The sequence below is a fragment of the Triturus cristatus genome, chromosome 4_2 (genome assembly GCF_964204655.1).
Source record: "Triturus cristatus chromosome 4_2, aTriCri1.1, whole genome shotgun sequence".
NCBI lineage: Eukaryota > Metazoa > Chordata > Amphibia > Caudata > Salamandridae > Triturus > Triturus cristatus.
The window spans coordinates 966,839,801-966,855,803 of NC_140586.1; the positions used below are offsets into that span (position 1 = coordinate 966,839,801).

Genomic DNA, 16,003 nt, shown 5'->3' on the forward strand with positions numbered 1-16,003 from the left:
GACCCCATCACTGGGGACCCGGGGGCCGCAGCCCCTCCCCTATCACTGGGGACCCCATCACTGGTGACCTGGGGGCCACAGCCCCTCCCCCTTCACTGGTGACCTGGGGCCACAGCCCCTCCCCCATTACTAAGAGTTTAAAAAATGGGAAAAAAATGCTGATATTTTACTGTGGGAAAGGTTGCAAACCTAACATTTAGTTGCTTAATCTATGGCTCCTTAAGAACACAGGAGGCAGGATTGTTCGATTCTGGTAGACCCCAGGGGTGAGGCCTGTCATGGATTGTGTGTGTCTTAAAAACATACATGTCTGTGACATTTAAAGACCCAGGTCTTTACAGGCACCAATGCTTGTTTGTGAAAGGTATTCACTGCTGGAACCAGGAGTCGGCGGTTCCATCAGCGGCCACCAGAGGGCGCTCCTCGCCTGCTGATGAAACCCACTGAGCTGCACATTGGATGAAAGGGAGAAGGGCTTCCTCTTCCGGGTCAGCGGCGGCAGAGACAGCACCAGCAGCGGTGGTGACATCACTTCGGGCCTCTGCAGAGGAGGGAGGACCCCTGTGTGTCTGTGCAGTTATCTTCATTATCAGACCCTCACAGACCACCCACGGACCCCAGATCTGCCCCTGCCCCCCTCAGACCCCAGATCTGCCCCTGCCCCCCCTCAGACCCCAGATCTGCCCCCCCCTCAGACCCCAGATCTGCCGCCCCCCTGCGCCCCCCCCCCCCACCCCCCCAGCCCCAGGAGGAGGAGGGAGCCTGGACATGTCTGCACAGGTTTCTGCTCAGGTAGGAGATTCTCAGCACCTTCTGCTGTGTTTGTAGAAATAGACTGAATAATCCTGGAGGGAATCTCTGCAGGAGCCGGGCTGAGCTGGGCTCTTCTATCCGGGGGCCTGGGGGGCTTTTCTTCCACCCTGGGGGTGTTTGTGGGCATCATTAGAGTTAAAGTGGGGATCTGTGCACTGCATTCCATTTTACTGTACTGTGAGGGATCTGTGCACTGCATCTTTCTGCACTGTGAGGGATCTGTGCAGGTTTCTGCTCAGGTAGGAGATTGTCAGCACCTTCTGCTGTGTTTGTAGTAATAGACTGAATAATCCTGGAGGGAATCTCTGCAGGAGCCGGGCTGAGCTGGGCTCTTCTATCTGGTGGGATCTGGGGGCTGAGCTGGGCTCTTCTATCCGGGGCCTCTGGGGGCTGAGCTGGGCTCTTCTATCCGGTGGGATCTGGGGGCTGAGCTGGGCTCTTCTATCCGGGGCCTCTGGGGGCTGAGCTGGGCTCTTCTATCCGGGGCCCTGGGGGGGCTGAGCTGGGCTCTTCTATCCGGGGCCTCTGGGGGCTGAGCTGGGCTCTTCTATCCGGGGGCCTCTGGGGGCTGAGCTGGGCTCTTCTATCCGGGGCCTCTGGGGGCTGAGCTGGGCTCTTCTATCCGGGGGCCTCTGGGGGCTGAGCTGGGCTCTTCTATCCGGGGGCCTCTGGGGGCTGAGCTGGGCTCTTCTATCCGGGGGCCTCTGGGGGCTGAGCTGGGCTCTTCTATCCGGGGCCCTGGGGGGGCTGAGCTGGGCTCTTCTATCCGGGGGCCTCTGGGGGCTGAGCTGGGCTCTTCTATCCGGGGGCCTCTGGGGGCTGAGCTGGGCTCTTCTATCCGGGGGCCTCTGGGGCTGAGCTGGGCTCTTCTATCCGGGGGCCTCTGGGCGCTGAGCTGGGTTCTTCAATCCGGGGCCTCTGGGGGGCTTTCCTTCCGGCTCTGGGGGTGTTTGAGGGCATCATGTGTGTTGAAGAAAGGATCTGTGCACTGCATCTTACTGCACTGTGAGGGATCTGTGCAGGTTTCTGCTCAGGTAGGAGATTGTCAGCACCTTCTGCTGTGTTTGTAGAAATAGACTGAATAATCCTGGAGGGAATCTCTGCCAGGAGCCGGGCTGGGCTCTTCTATCCGGGGGCCTCTGGGGGGCTTTCCTTCCGCCCTGGGGGTGTTTGTGGGCATCATGTGTGTTTAAGAAGGGATCTGTGCACTGCACTGCATTTTACTGCGCTGTGAGGAATCTGCGAACTGCATTTTACTGCACTGTGAGGAATCTGTGCACACTGCACTGCATCTTACTGCACTGTGAGGGATCTGTGCACTGCATCCTACTGCACTGTGAGGGATCTGTACACTGCATCTTACTGCACTATGAGGGATCTGTGCACACTGCACTGCATCTTACTGCACTATGAGGAATCAGTGCACACTGCACTGCATCTTACTGCACTTTGAGAAAGCAGTGCACTGCATCTTACTGTACTGTGAGGAGTCTGTACACACTGCACTGCATCTGACTACACTGTGAGGAATTTGTGCACACTGCACTGCATCTTACTGCACTGTGAAGACTCTATCTGTGCACTGCACTGCATCTGACTGCATTATGAAGAAATTGTATTGCATTTTACTGCACAGTGAGGAATATGTGTGCACTGCATCTTACTGCACAGTGAGGAATCTGTGCGCACTGTATCTTACTGCACTGTCGGGAATCTGTGTCACTGCACTGCATCTTACTGCACTATGAGGAACTGTGCCACAGCAGTGCTTCCTACTGCACTGTGAGGAATCTGTGCATGCCGTACTGTATCCTACTGCACTACGAGAAATCTGTGCACGCTGAACTGCATTCTATTGCACTATGACAAATCTGTGCATGCCGTACTGCATCCTACTGCTCTATGAGAAATCTGTGCACTTTGCACTGCATCTTACTGCACTATGAGAAACCTATAGATGCTGCACTGCATCTTACTGCACTATGAGGAATCAGTGCACTCTGTATCTTACTGCACTATGAGGAGTCTGTGCACACTGCACTGCTATTTTTACTTCCCTATAAGAAATGACTGCATTTTACACGGCAGCTCACTGAACAATGAGAAATCTGTGTGCACTGCACTGAATCTTACTGCACTATGAGGAGTCTGTACACACAGCATTGAATCTTACTGCACTATGAAAAATCTGTGGACGCTGCACTGCATCTTACTGCGCTGTGAGAGATATGTGCGCACTGCATTGCTTTTTTACTGCTCTACAAGGAGTCCGTGCTTACTGCATTGTGTTTTACTGCAATATGAGGAATGTGTGCCTACTGCACTGACTTTTAGTGCACTATTAGTAATCTGTGCACAGTGCACCGCAGCTTACATGACACGGCCACAAAAGGCAAGTCATGTTCACTGCGTACAGGCCGCAGAGTCAGTACTGCCTTAAGCACTATGGGGCAGATTTACAACAAAGTGACGCATCTCTTGAGATGCGTCACTTTCCTTGCGCCACCCGAAAAAATGCTTGCGCCACCATGGATGCGCCGTATTTACAATACGGCGCACCATGGGGGAAGAATTGACAGATGCGTCAGAAATTCTGACGCATTTGTTTGGGGCAAAAGTCATGCATTGCTGGAGTGGTGTCGCAAGCACGACGCAACTCCAGCAATGCATTTTGTGGCCTATTCCTACTACACTGCGTCACTCCTTACGCCTGCTTCAAGCAGGCGTAAGGTTTTGACGCAGTGGCATCCTAAAAGGGACGCAGTGAAATCTTTTAGATTTCACTGCGTCACTTTTACGAGGCTTTCCTGCGTAGGAACGCCCCCCTGCATACATTATACCTGACGCAGGTATAATGTGACGCAGGCCTTTACAACGTGACACATCTCCCTAGATGCGTCACGTTGTAAATAGGACGCATTGTTTGCGCCGCCGTTGAGTCAAAAAAAGTGACGCAATGGCGGCGCAAAGAGGCGCAAGGGGCTTGTAAATCTGCCCCTATGGGACATATTTATAATAACTGGCGCATCCCTGCATATCAGCAGGGATGCGCCAGTTATTGTGCGCCACAGCTCCGCCACCATGGATGCGCCGCATTTACAAAGCAGCGCATCATGGGGCAAAATCGGCACAGATGCGTGACGCATCTGTGCCGTAAAAGTGGCGCATTGCTGGAGTTGCGTCGCAAGCGCGACGCAGCTCCAGCAATGCTCTGGGGGCCCTTTCTTGTTAATGCTGCGTCAATCCTTACGCCTGCTTCAAGCAGGCGCAGGGTTTTGACGCAGCATGGGCCTAAAAGTGACTGAGTGAAATCTTGTAGATTTCACTCAGCCACTTTTCGGAGGCGTTCCTGCGCGGGAACACCCACCCGCTGCGCAGGAACGCCTACATGTGGCGCAGGGCTTTACAACGTGATGCATCTCCCAGATGCGTCACGTTGTAAATACCCCGCACCATGGCGCAGGATTTGCGCCGCCGCTGCGTCACAAAAGTGACGCAACGGCGGCGTAAATGAGGCGCAAGGGGCTTGTAAATCTGCCCCTATGTTTTTACCGGACACTAAACAGCGGGCCTTGATAAACTGGATACAGAGGAGCCAAAGTGTAAAAGTGTGTAGGGGAAATGTTGTGCCCGTTGCCATTTCTCCATTTTCCCGTGAAATGCCCCTTCTAAGCCGCCGCCAGGTTTCCCAGCCAGGGAGAATTTCTTCAGCCTTTTCTTGAGTAGAATTAACCGTTTCCACCGCGGGAAAGGTCAGATTGGAGTTTGTGAATGCTCATATACTCACAAGCTGGTGGTCATTCAGAAACTGAGAAGGCAAACAATGTGTGTGCTGCATTTATGATTCTGCAATTTTACGCATGCCTGGCTAAGAATTACACAGTGATAATACATTTACACCTGAGCGGTTTCATTTTATGTGCAGCTGTCGGGCATCAGTGGAGCCATCAGTTCAATTCTGACTGGACCCTGAGACGCTTGGTGACATAAAACTTACTTAAGTCACTTGGGTGGGTCCTTTAAATGCTTGAATGTGATCTTTTGGCTAAGAGGTGTTTGAACTGGAAACACAGTAGCAGGGGACAAACCCAATGAGTTGTCCAGTTTCTATTTGGCACCACTTTCCCCTTGACTAGTTTTATTTATAAACATTGTAGTAAGAGCTACTAAGTCCTAAAGACTTCTGAGAAACCACAGGTGCGATCCCTGAAATGACGATTGGACAAAGGGCTCAACCTTATTTCAAGTTAAAACTCTGCACTCAAATGCGATAAGCGTTTTTGGCTTTGTATCTCTGCCCAAAAGAGTGACAGCACCTTCTATATCACCTTCTGTATATTTGTAACTGCTCTGTTTTGTACCTGGTAATGAAAGTGCTAGTTTTTTTTCAAGTTGTAGCGTTGGTTGGACATTGGCCTTATTGTGTCTTTACTACTTCACTGTCCGTAGAGAGTCATTTACTCAAAGGAAATTGGTTATTCAGTCAGGACGCAGTAGCTTTGGTGGCATGGTACACACCAAGCCCCGCAGCGATATTGGTCAGTAACCACTGACTGATCCCAGGAAAATGCCTCCAAGCTCTTCTACCTGACAGCTCAAGCCTGAGGGTACCGAGGGGGAGTTTTCTGCAGGATGTTTTCAGCTGTTCTGATCAGCACTTCTTTCAGGTCCTGTACCTGACAGCTCCTCTCTGAGAGTACCCAGGTGGAGTGTCCTGGAGAGCTTGTTAATCTTTTCTGAATGTAACTTCTTCTAACTCCTGTACCACACAGCTCCCGCTGACAGTACCCAGAGTGATTGTCGTGAGAGTGTTTTCAGGTATTCTAGCCATCGCTTCTTCCAGCTCCTGTACCTCATGGCTCCTGCGTGAGAGTACCCAGGTGGAGTGTCCTGCTGGGTGTGCTCAGCTGCTGTGGTCAGCACTTCTTCCACCTCCTGTACCTGACAACTCCCGCTGAGAGTACCCAGGGGGAGTGTCCAGGAGAGCGTTTTCAGCTGCTCTGGTCAGCACTTCTTCCACCTCCTGTACCTGACGGCTCCTGCTGTGAGTTCCTAGGGGGAGTGTCCTGCTGGGTGTGTTCAGCTGCTGTGGTCAGCACTTCTTCCACCTCCTGTACCTGACGGCTCCTGCTGAGAGTACCCAGGTGGAGTGTCCTGCTGGGTGTTTTCAGCTGCTCTGGTCAGCACTTCTTCCACCTCCTGTACCTGACGGCTCCTGCTGTGAGTACTTATGGGGAGTGTCCTGCTGGGTGTGTTCAGCTGCTGTGGTCAGCACTTCTTCCACCTCCTGTACCAGACAACTCCCGCTGAGAGTACCCAGAATGATTGTCCATGAGAGTGTTTTCAGGTATTCTAGCCATCGCTTCTTCCAGCTCCTGTACCTGATGGCTGCTGCTGAGAGTACCCAGGTGGAGTGTCCAGGAGAGTGTTTTCAGCTGCTCTGGTCAGCACTTCTTCCAGCTCCTGCCTCTGACGGCTCCTGCTGAGAGTACCCAGGTGGAGTGTCCTGCTGGGTGTGCTCATCGGCTTTGGTCGCCACTTCCTCCAGCTCCTGTACCTGGCGGCTCCTGCTGAGAGTACCCAGGTGGAGTGTCCAGGAGAGTGTTTTCAGCTGCTCTGGTCAGCACTTCTTTCACCTCCTGTACCAGACAACTCCCGCTGAGAGTACCCAGAGTGATTGTCGTGAGAGTGTTTTCAGGTATTCTAGCCATCGCTTCTTCCAGCTCCTGTACCTGACGGCTCCTGCTGAGAGTACCCAGGTGGAGTGTCCTGCTGGGTGTGCTCAGCGGCTCTGGTCGGCACTTCTTTCACCTCCTGTACCCGACGGCTCCTTCTGAGAGTACCCAGGGGGAGTGTCCAGGAGAGTTTTTTCAGGTGTTGTGACCATCGCTTCTTCCAGCCTCTGTTCATTGGACTCCAGTTGGATCCATTCCATGTTTATTTTCACAAAGATGATCTCTGATTCCAGCGGGTCACAGGACCGGCGTACCCCAATGTGCTGTAGCCTCTTGTCTCTTCACGCTTCTTGCGCCGTACTTGGCAAAGCATTATTGTGGTTCAGAGATCTTCAAGACCCCAGACCCACAGGCTCAGTTTCCTGTTTCACGTCACTGATGTATCCAGAGTTTAACTGTGTTGCGCACAGACTGGTTTCTTGATCATTTCCAAAAGTCTCAGTATTTCAACTCTCACCAAATGGCTCAGTACCTCAAATGGTACAATACTGGAAATATTCCATAGCTGTCCATCATATACACTGGCTGCTCGGGATCCAAAGTCACTGAAGGGACACTGCGCCACTCTAGAGAAGGATACGGTGTCAGCAGGATTTACTCATAGAAACAAAATCTGCCAAACTGCGTCTTGTAAAGTCGCATCCAAGCGTACGCTCTTGCCTCTTATTGCTTTTGATGTAAATGCCTCTCACTAAGAAGCCTGATTGAGATCTTGGCGGACAGGTTACTCTCTCACAACGGAGACTGATATCCCGTCCGCTAAGAATGAATCACGCCAAGAGTCTTAAGACAGGTTGGTCATCTTGAGAGAACTCTAGTCTGTCACAAGATTGTATCCCTATTGCTTGTCGTGTACCACACAAGTCCGTACATTGGTGCCTGTGCCTTGTATCAACAATCCAGCGGTTCCTCTTTGTGTCTTCAGCTGTTTAGTCATTGTTGGAGTCAGACGAGTGAGCTGACGATTTACCTTCCGGAGCACTTCCGTAAGCACATAACAAGCTGTGCCTGCAGGACTCTTATGTCAGGATCTTGGATATTCAAGGAAGTTCTGCCACAAAGACGACCTCGTCTAATTTAATGACAAAACATGAAGTATGATGTGTTTGTCCGAGCGTGCATTCATGTAGGCTTCTGGTCATGGTACTAAACCAAGGTCTATCAAACCTTGCTTGTCTCTTATCCCCTCGTTGTCTGTGGTAGACTTGCATTCATTTCTGCCTCATCTCGGGCAATCAACGACTCTGTCGTCCCTTTAGATTCTTTTCCTGCACTAGCTCTCCTACTTTGGGAACCACTTCTCAGTAGCTTTGAGAGCTTTTTCATCGCTGGTGGTGGGTCGGAATGCTTCAAATTAGATAGCTTGTGTGAGAAGCTGGCCTGGTATATGCTGTCCACTAATGTAAGTGGGTACCATGCACCAGTCCAGAAAACCCTTATGGTGATTTAAGAGGTCTTAGACAAGCTTAGAAAGCTCTATAAGTGGTAGCTGTGGAGAGCAGCCTTCAGGCTTAGTCCAGAAGGAGTGTAAAGCAGCTTTTTTAAAAAAAATCAGAATGCAATTTTATAGTCACGATTAAGTGAAAAACAACCACACAAGGTATTTATAAAAATATGTATTTATTACATAATACTCTCTAACACATACAAATATCTCCAACCTAGAGATATGCACAATGCACACAATACTTTGCAAAGAAACACAGTAAATAGCACAGAATACAAAGTGGGCCCCAGAGGGGGACCAAACTATATACTAATAAAGTGGAAAAAAGAACCACAACTCAGGTCAAGACAATGTCGAGAGGACGTAGAAGTGCTGGGGACCTAAGGAACCACCCAAAGTGAGTGACTAGGAACCCCACGGAAAGCGTGTGCAGTGTGGGAAAGGACCACGTGCTCCGTACAACTCTACGTGTAAGTTGTGGTTGCATTTTTAAAGATTAAGGACCCTTCCCAGTGGAATCTGAAGAAACCCCTTGGAAGACAGACGGTTGGAGAGCCACCCCACCCGTGTATACCATAGTACCCATCGTTACCTACACCAGGGAAGCAGGGAGCATCCGTGTGAAGTGGTGTCGGAAACCGCCATCAAACCAAATGGGGGAATACAGGAAAGTGCCGCTGCTGAAGAAGGAGAACGTTTACAGAGAAATCCGAAGGTAGATTCTAGATTACAGGTACCTGCAAGCAGAGGGGACAGAGTCTCTGTGACTCAGGAGTGACCAGAAGACTTGGAAGATGGATGCCCTCTGATGTCGGGTGTTGCAGGATGTGTGACGATGACCTTGACTCTGTAGCTGTGGGGACCAGGAGACTCTGAGGAAGACCAGGAGCCGTGCAAGAGCTGTCCCATGAAGGATGTTGAGTGCTGAGGGGGTCGGTGTCCGGCGGCAGCACCAACAAGCCTTGGCAAATGATACCAACTTAGGAAGTGAAGAAGAAGCAACGTAGGGACCAGCAAGGTCCAGGGAACTCACCACAAGCAGGGGAGTCAGACAGGCCCCAAGCAATCAGGGGAGCCCAAAAGAAACAAAGGTGACCCTAAAATGGCCCCACATGCCGTAGGCACTGGAGTCGCGAGAGGACCTCAAGTAGCTCACCAAAAGATACAGGCCACGATGCACACGATGCGATGTGGCTGAAGATTCTGGTCACAGATGGTGCTCGAGGTTTGGGCTACTTGGAGCCTAAAGATCTTCTTGGCAGGAATACAACAAGCCTTTGCAACTACAAGCTGACGAGGTGCAAAGCGCTTCAGTTATTACAACCCCCACGAGGGATACTGGCCTCTGCTGGTGAGAGGGCAGGTCAGGCCTCAGGAGCTGTGGAAAACCACCACCTGTGTTGCAGACCCTACGGAGTCTGGAGGAGCACAGGATCAGCAGACTGGTCGACTTAGTTATGGTGCCTGTGAATGCAGAGGAGTGACTCCTTAACTCCAAGGGAAATACCTTCAGCTGTCTTTGATGCCCACAGGCCTTGAAAGGTTCCTGTACGGTCCACAGGCACAGACGATGCAGCAGACTTGAAGGAAGATGAAGTCGAGCCCAAACGAAGTCCAGCGAAGTCCAGAGTGCCCATACGGTAGAAGAAGAAGTGGTGTCTGATATGAATCTTGTCCCGCAACGAACCTAGGGACCTACACCCAGGTAAGCCCTCAAGTACCCCAAGGAAAGGGTTGGTACTATTTAGGGGACCCTCCCAGGGAGGAGGTTACTCCCATGTCCTTTGTCCAGTTTTGCACCAGAGCAGGAGCCAACGGCTCCCAGGACTGGTTTGAACTGGACTATGCACAGGGACACCAAATGTGCCCCTCATGCAGACTGAGTGGTGCTGGCAAACGCACCCACCCCATCCCAATACACTGAATCCTGTCTGGGAGGTGGTCAAACCTCCCTGTGACAGGATGCCTATTGTTCTGCCTTACCCTGCTGGAGCTTGGCTCAACAGCAGGAGGGCAAAATCGTGTCTCTGGTCAGCAGCACCCATTTTGTGCTGTGCGGGTCAAGAAGGCTGGTACTGGGGACACTGAGAGCCTAACAGAGGCCTCTTCCAGTGCCTGGAATCATACCTCCAACACTGTTTATGGTGTGGGGTATGATTCCAACCTGTTTGATAACAAACATGATAGGATTCGTTGCAGCTAGTTTCGAGATGGTCATCGTGTAATTACCCGGTGCCTCTCTATATAGTATATGGCTGCTTCACTGACAACCTGGGAGAATGGACTCCGTGGGCTGTAGGGGTGTCCTGCTGATGCAAGGGCGCCCTCTTACTTAGAACCAAGCACCCTGCCTTCAGGATTGCAAAGGCCTGCTAGAGGGGTGACTTGTAGGTTTAAAGTGCAGTGACCCTAGATATAGGAAACCTATATCTTTAGTAAGTGGTGGTAGCACCAGCTTACACAGGCTGCAATGGCAGGCCTGTAGTTCCATTTTGAATGGTCTCTCATGGGTGGCATAAGACATGCTTCAGCCCATGGCAGACCTCTAGGGTACCTATGCCCTGGGTACATGGGTACCATATACTAAATACCCCAGTATCCAACCTGGGATGTACCTAGGTATTGAACATAACAATTTAAGGTAGAAAGCAGATAGACTGGGGTCCTGATTAGCAGGATCCAGTCAGACAAGTCAATAACAGCTTAACACCAGGCCAAAAGTGGGGGTAACCATAGAAGCAGATCCTACTTTCCTACAGCTTGTCTCTGACTTCTTTGACGCTCTGCAACACATCTGAACGTTGGTCCAAGTCAAATTGTTTTTCTTCTGCCATCTTTCCAGAACTGTCAAGATTGGGCTCATACATAGATTCTCAGAAGAACATCTCCCATGGAGGGTGAACATTTAGTACTCCTCTAGACAAATTATTTTATGGTCTCTGAACGCCATCCTGATCCTGTAGCAATCTCAGTCTTGTACATAATACTGCCGGCACGCTCTGTTAACCCATTGCTCAACGCGAAATGGGTGTGAGTAATGCAGACATACTCTCAGAGCAGACATACTCCCAGAGCAGACATACTCCCAGAGCAGACGTACTCCCAGAGCAGACGTACTCCCAGAGCAGACATACTCCCAGAGCAGACATACTCCGGGAACAGACGTACTCCCAGAGCAGACGTACTCCCAGAGCAGACGTACTCCCAGAGCAGACGTACTCCTAGAGCAGACATTCTCTGAGAGCAGACATTCTCTGAGAGCAGACATATTCCCAGAACAGACGTACTCCCAGAGCAGATATACTCCTAGAACAGACATACTCCCAGAGCAGACGTACTCCCAGAGAAGATGTACTCCCAGAGCAGACGTACTCCCAGAGCAGACATACTCCCAGAGCAGACATACTCCCAGAGCAGGCGTACTCCCAGAGCAGACGTGCGCCCAGAACAGACACACTCCCAGAGCAGACACACTCCCAGAGCAGACACACTCCCAGAGCAGACATACTCCCAGAGCAGACATACTCCCAGAGCAGACGTACTCCCAGAGCAGACGTACTCCCAGAGCAGACGTACTCCCAGAGCATAAACACAAAAGAAGCACCAGGGGGTAAACAGTCAGGTCGCCCCCCACTGAACAGTCAACCAACACAAGTAGACCTGACTGATTATGAACAAGAAAACTTATATTCAAGACACTTGAGGCGTTTCTAAACTTCAAAACTTCCTTCCAGGTAAGGCCTGCTGCTACTTTCCCGAGTATCTGCTTGTTCAATTTTAAAGCAAAACGTCACTGCACCGCAGGAAAGGACAATATTTCTATAGAGAATTCGTGAAAAAATGTGAGAGAGGAAAGAAAGCACCTCACGGTAGCAACACCAAGGGGGGCTTGCTGATTGGTACTCACTAGCTCACTCACTTATCATCATTGGTTGCTTTCTTCCCTGAAAGGAAAAGTGTGTGTCTCATCATAGAGCTCTCAGAAGTGAGAAAAGAAAAAAGGAACAGTGAAAAGGCATATATACATGCACTATCAGTGCTTGTGTCACTAAAGTGCCCTCTGGTGCCCGTGAGAAAAGAAATGCAGTTCTCAATGTTTAAAATGAGGTGCGACTCACTGGCTAGAAGTAGTTTTATTCGGTGCTGTGAGCGTCCTTAGTTAAGAAAAATTGGTTTCTATTGAACCATTTTCAAAAGCAGAAAGCCAGCATGTTTTGTTGCTGCCACTTTATGCAACTTCATCAGGGCTGCTGGGGTAACCAGTATTCACCTCACTTGAGACTGACACCGGACCTGTGGTTGTATGACATTAAAAAAGAAAGAACGTGCCAAGAGTAAATACGACCTTATATCCAAATGCACTCATGGGTTATCTCAAAACTGCTCTGAAATATGCATAGTTACCGAGTGGTTGATATCATCCCTCGTACCTGCAACCCACTCTGCGGGGACCACGCGCCAGACGGTCACATGTCCCACTGGTGACCGCACCCGTCAGTGTCTATATTCTTATAAAATGTTAAAATATTAGAGCACCCCCACGGCAAAGATACTCTCCCCCAACATGGGCATATTATAACGGGCAGAACTCCTAACCATAAATGGAGCGTCTTGAAGAACCGGGCTTTTTAAGCCCAGCGGCGCAGGGTACGCCTGAAATCTTCTGAGTTCGCCTTCCAAATTACAGAGACACGGAACACTCTGCTGGGCATAGGAACTTCAATTTATTAGCTGCAGCTAGGTACAGTTGTCCTAGAAGTACATTCTTTGTAGGTTCTCAGGAGACTGCCACTTCAATCCGTGGCTCACAGTCTTTTGTAGCACTTGAATCCCCTACAGCAACACCCCCCTCAATGTGCAATAAAAATACAAATCATCCACAAGAAAACATTATTTGTACAAGATACAGGATAATGGGTAATAGAAATTCCTTCCCTAAGGTCGTGTTCTCTACCCGACCCTATAGGTCAGGTGGCATGGGCATTCCTTGGTTAAATTAATTTACGACAGGACGTGTTTGCGTGTTGCTGATGGTGAATTCGTAAAACAATTGGAGAGGCCGAGAACGGTCACCAAGGGTCAATAGATGGTTATCTGGGGGATTAGTTGCTTCGAGCCGGTCTAAGAATGTACTTCGCTCAGGGAGATAGAAAAGGTCGTGTAATATGTTACAGTATGAAGTTTGTAAAGAAACGCTACGAAGGTTGTTGGTGCCTGAGTGAGGGCAACAGCGTAATGGTGTCAATGAAAAATATGGGGCCGAATTTAAATTTACTCAGACCCTCCTTTTGCCATTACTCAGGCAAAGAGACCAGAGGCTGTCGTTAATCTGAATCGACTTCAATAGCCATGAAATCTACAAGCTGTTGTTGCAGCATTATTTTCGTGTTCGCTGCTTTCTGTGATACCGGATTTGGAACACGCAGGGTGGCGCAGAGCCCGCATATAACGGGACCACATTGTAGGCAAAGGCAACATGAGAAGAGAATAGCCAAAGTCGCTCCGACAAAGGTAAGAATCTTTCATCCCCATGTAGACAGTAGTCCCCAAAACCATCCCATCAGAGACCAATTCCCTTCATCCTGATGAACGGACTCAGCGATCTTATGTAGCTTAGAAATGGCTTGGTATACTGTAGGGGCGTTGTCTTGAATAAAAATGCAACAGCTAGATCCGATCAATCTGCATACGCCCCCACGGTCAGCAAGGATGATATCTAATACCATTCTGTTCTGAAGCGTGAAAAGGCGGTCAGCAACAAGTTCTGCAGTGCGGTTACTCAAAGCTCCAGCTGTTTCATTGACAGTGGCTTCTACAACTCGAATTAGTTGCCTTATGTCTCTACTGTTGGCTATTGGGCCCCAGAATGGAAGGAGTCCTTTCAAGACATCCCGACTCCTTGTCCTCACGTATCCTGGTCAGACATCACCCTGCTTTTCTGTAAATGATGCTTGGCATCTGCTATATATGTAGGGGGCAACAACCAAGCGATATAACAAGTGCCTCTCCAATTACCAGGTAGAGAAGTGTAAGCCTTATTTCCACACACGAAGTATGTATTACGTGAGGGAACCATGCGAGGCCAATCTGTCCCATTCAAGGTCACAATATGTTGGCAATTGCTTGTACCTGTGTATTCTAACCCTCCTTTCCTAATACAGAATGGTGCTTGTCCAGGTACCACTAGAAAAGTTTGTCCTTTTCGAGAGGTTCTATTAGAGGGCAGAAAATACAAATCCGTAACTTTGGTTTGGCGATCAGCATATTCTGACTTCTCACTATCTGTCCCATATATCCTTTTTCTTTCCTGCCAAAATAAATGATATAGATGTACTCCCAAGCTCCTTACTTCTCGAGTATCACCATCTCCAGAAAATACCCAACTGGCGCTCAATTCCCACCATGCACTACAAGAGCCATTAAATGAAAAAGGAAGGGTAATGTATGGCATTCCAGTATTCACCGAACTTGGCAGAAGACCACAAACCCAACAGTTCGTCACATTAGTAGCCAATTGATGTTGGTGTAGCATAGAAACAAATGTGTTGTTACGGAATTCACTCCTTCTCGACTCAACATGAGGGGGTAGAGCGACATGTGTATGCATTTCAACGGTAACTTTGGGGGTAGGCTGTGTAAACATTACATGTAGGCCCCATCCTATGCAAGACAATATAATACACATCAAAATCAATATTATTAAAGCCACTACAAAACGATTATGCAATAATGTACAATGTTTTGTGCTCCTTGTTTGTATTTTGTCCATTCCCTTGTTAACAGTCATTTCCAGCTCTAAATATTGCCCGTGACGGGAGGTTGCTTCACTCAGCTGTGATTGTTTGTAGTTCTTTATAGTTTCCTACAAGTCCCACAGGCCTAGAGCCACAACTTGGGTCACAATTCTGAGACTTACGATCACGGCCCTGCAATCATGTGGAATCGGGAAAAAAGACAAAGTCAATGAGGCACTATTGAGGTATTTTTGTTCAGTCTGGGCCTCAAATCGTACCTCCGGGAACCAGGTGCAGTTTGTTCTGGGAAAAGGAGATGTTGTTCAGTAGTGTCCAATTTCACTGCCGGTGATATAGCTGTCTGGAGGACCTTGTCGTCATCTTTTCCTGCTCTGGCAAAGTCTAGGTGTGCATCGCTGAATAGTCCAAACCTTGGTATTCTTTTAGTTTCATAATCGCCAATTCGTTCATGAACCCACTGATCATAAGGCAATGGTAGGGGCACTTTCTTGCAATGTACCCCATGTACCCAGTTCTTTTTTGCCTACCAACTTTACTGCAGTACGCGTCGTCAGTAGTACCTGACGAGGTTCTCTCCAGCGAGGTTCCAAGTTCTTCGACCTCTGGAAGTTTTTGGTACAGACCCAATCTCCGGGCCGTATGGTGTGACCAGTATCCGTCGAAGCCTGAGGCAAAGTATCTTGTACCTGTTGGTGAAGGACACGTAACTTAGTTGTTAGATCATGTAAATAGTCAATCAACAATGGATGCTCTATCTCTGAGTATTTCTTCAACCTTGGTATTCCCCAAACATTTGCAGGGCGTCCAAAGACAACCACATAAGGACTAAGCCCCAAACGGGAATGGGTGGTGGTTCTGGTTGATAAGAGAGCCAAGGGCAAGGCATCAGGCCAGGCAAGACCCGTGCTGGCTTGTATTGTCGCCAGTTTAAGCTTAAGGGTGCCATTATAGCATTCCACCAAGCCTGCTGACTGAGGATGGTTTGGTACGTGAAACTTTTGCGTAATGCCAAGGCCTGTACATACTTTCTGCATGATCTGACCCACAAATTCACTTCCGTTGTCACTCCAAATAATTCTGGGTAACCCAAATCTCGGCAGAAACTCCTTCAAAAGGACTTTTGCCGTGGATATAGCAGTATTATCTTTCAGGGGATAGGCCTCTACCCATCGGGAGAAGGCACATACCACAACAAGAACGTACTTCAGATTGTTGCATCGTTCCATGTGGATGTAATCTAACTGTAAAACCTC

At 49.4% G+C, this 16,003-nt stretch overlaps 1 pseudogene across 1 annotated transcript in view; it reads left to right on the forward strand.

Moving 5' to 3' along the window:
• The first annotated feature begins 603 nt into the window (after positions 1 to 603).
• The window catches only part of LOC146839164 (uncharacterized), a 94,156-nt pseudogene continuing 78,756 nt past the window's right edge, over positions 604 to 16,003 (forward strand). The window contains exon 1 of the transcript XR_014960795.1: positions 604 to 792. The product of XR_014960795.1 is annotated as an uncharacterized LOC146839164 (transcript). The remainder of the gene's footprint in view (positions 793 to 16,003) is intronic.